This window comes from Peromyscus eremicus, chromosome 23, assembly GCF_949786415.1.
Source record: "Peromyscus eremicus chromosome 23, PerEre_H2_v1, whole genome shotgun sequence".
Taxonomy (NCBI): Eukaryota; Metazoa; Chordata; class Mammalia; order Rodentia; family Cricetidae; genus Peromyscus; species Peromyscus eremicus.
Genome location: NC_081438.1, coordinates 42,576,113 through 42,578,912, shown reverse-complemented (window position 1 = coordinate 42,578,912; position 2,800 = coordinate 42,576,113). Strand labels below are relative to the sequence as shown.

The 2,800-nt window shown below is 38.8% G+C and overlaps 1 pseudogene; it reads right to left on the bottom strand.

Moving 5' to 3' along the window:
- Positions 1-1,607: 1,607 nt before the first annotated feature.
- On the bottom strand, positions 1,608-2,196 carry LOC131898484 (transcription initiation factor TFIID subunit 12-like; annotated as a pseudogene).
- Between the last annotated feature and the right edge of the window lie 604 nt (positions 2,197-2,800).

Below are 2,800 nucleotides of genomic sequence, written 5' to 3'. Positions count from 1 at the left end.
TGTTTAAGCTTGTTTTGTATGTTTGTATGTACATATTTTAGAAAGTTTCCACAGTAGTAGATTTCCATTCTAAAAATTGTAACAGAAGTTTGATGAGGATTACATTGAACTTGTAGACTGCTTCTGGTGGGATGGCCATTTTCACAATATTAATCCTACCAATCCAGGAGCATAGGAGGTCTTTCCCTCTTCTGGTATCTTCTTCAATTCCTTTCTACAACGTTAAAGTTTTCACTATATATGTATTTTGCTGCTTTGGTTAGATTTATTCTAAGATTTTTTTTGAGGTGGTTGTAAATGAGATCGATTTCTTCTGATTTGTTTTTCTGTATGTTTGTATATAAGGAGGTACCAATTTTGTGTTAAGTTTGTATATTGCTATGTAGATAAATGTATTTATCAGATTCAGGGATTTTCTGTGGAATCTTTAATAGAATCATAACATCTTCAAATAAGGATACTCTTCTTCCTTTTTTATTTGTATCTTATTTTTCTCCTCTTGTCTTATTACTCTAGCTGAGAGATGAAACACTGTCTTGAACAGGAACAAGGAGGGTGGCATCCTTGTCCTGTTTCTGATTTTAGTAGGAATGCTTCAAGTTCTTATCTATTTAAGGCTATGTTTACTGTGGGTTTGTTGTATACTGACTTTATTATGTTGAGATATATTGATTCCATCCCTAGTCTCTCCATGGTTTTTATCATGGAATGATGTTGAATTTTGTCAAAGGCCTTTTCTGCATCTAATGAGGTAATCATGTGGTGATCCTCCCCCAAGTCTTCCCAGATCTTCCCCACCTCCCACCCAACTTCATGGTCTTTCTATTTCTTTTTTTCAATTAATAACTTCTTTATTCTGGAAGAGTGAATCAAGTTCATATTCATATAAACACTGAAATTACAAAGTACAGGGACAAGGAGAAGGGGAAGGAACAAACCCTATACAAACCTACTACCACTGTCTTGCTATGGGATGTCCTTCTGTACACTGTGGATATGTGTTGCTCTCATTGGTTAATAAATAAAGCTGTTTTGGCCAATAGCCAGGTGGAATAAGGTTAAGCAGTACATTCAAACTGAAGACAGAGATGAAGAAGGGCAGAGTCAGGCAGCTGCCCACAGGTGCCAAAGGAGCAAGATACCAGAGCACCAGTAAGCCATGGGCCACATGGCAATACAAAGATTATTAGAAACGAGTTAACTTAAATGTAAGAGCTAGTTAGTAATAAGCCTGAGCCATTGGCCAAACATTTATAATTAATATGAGCCTCTGAGTGATTATTTGGAAATGGCCAAATGGGATGGGGTGGGACAGAGAAAAGCCTCCATTCACTAAACACAGCAACATGTCCTGCATTCAATTACTTATATAATAAACTACAAATAAAACCTCTGGATGATATACTGCTGGTTTTTTGATGGCAAGGAAAAGACCGGAGCTTGCAGTAGGAGGCTTTATTCTTTTGGGAGATCTCAGTCGTTACAGATATTTCTTTACTGTTAATATAAATGATAAGTTCCTTTGTAATGCATTTTTTAAATCCTATGGATTGGATAGCTAAGGATTCAGCTCAAATATCTCTGTACATATTTCATCACCCCCCTGATCATTCCCTGGATTATTTCGTGGTTGTTTTCTGGGTTGATGCTATTCTCTGCTTGTGAGCTTCTGTGGTCTCAGCTTTTTTGTCAGGCCAGATGTCTTTGGACTGAAATCTTGGGATCCACATGCTCTACTGGCATTCTGGATGAAGCTGGAGGCATTTCACCTCCAGAGTACTGGGCTTGCAATTCGAAAGGAGCTGACAAGCTATTGTTACTACACTGTCAAGGAAGTCATTGGTGATCTTCAACAGCACCTCTTCCATATCTTCAGCCCACTGTTCATTGGGATCCACTTCTCTTATGAGGGCCAGTAACATCATCTTGATTCTTGATTGTTTTCAGGGTGTATCTTTACCACAGGAGTACTGTTGGCCGTGGATCTTGTGGAGGTCTGCTGGCTGGTTCTGGTTTTATAGGTGAGAAACTGAAGAGACTGATTAATGCTAAGTGACAAACTTGTTTATAATCTGCCATGCTTTGGACTTCAGCTTGTAATCCTTATCAAACCCTGTTCCTCTTGGAGCTCTGAGGACCAAAGGCAATCAGAGGCATTAGTGTCACCATGATACTCCAGTGAAGCTTTTGTCTCAGCAGTCTTGCTCTCCGGCCTCTTTCTCTTAAAACAAAACAAAACAAAAAAACAACAAACACAACTTCAACAAAACAAAATTAAAGAAGATAAAAACTCACCAAATAATAAAAAACACAACAACAATAAAAAGTACACATATGGAGTCCATTTTGTGTTGGCCTACTACTCCTGAGTAAGGGGCTTGCCCTGGAATGTGGTTGGTATAACCAGTGTCACTCCACTGGAGAAAACTGGTTTTTCCTTCTCCCAGTGGCTATCTACTACAATAGATTCTTGGTTAGGGGTGGGACTTTGAGTCCACTTCACAGTCTCAGCACTGGGACTTTGTCTGGCTTCAAACTTCAGATCTTGTGCATGCTGTGACAATCTCTGTGAGTTCATATGTGCATCACTCCTGTTGTACCTAGACCCATCAACTCTGTCTCTTATAATCTTTCTACTTCTTCCACATGGATCCCAAGTCTTGAATGTGATAAAGACCTTTCATTTAGAACTGAGTGTCGCAGGTTTCTCAATATCTACAGCTGTGGGTCCTATGTTAATTATTATATATTGAATGAAGCTTCTCTGATGAGTTGAGTGATGCAGTGATCCATGGCTATA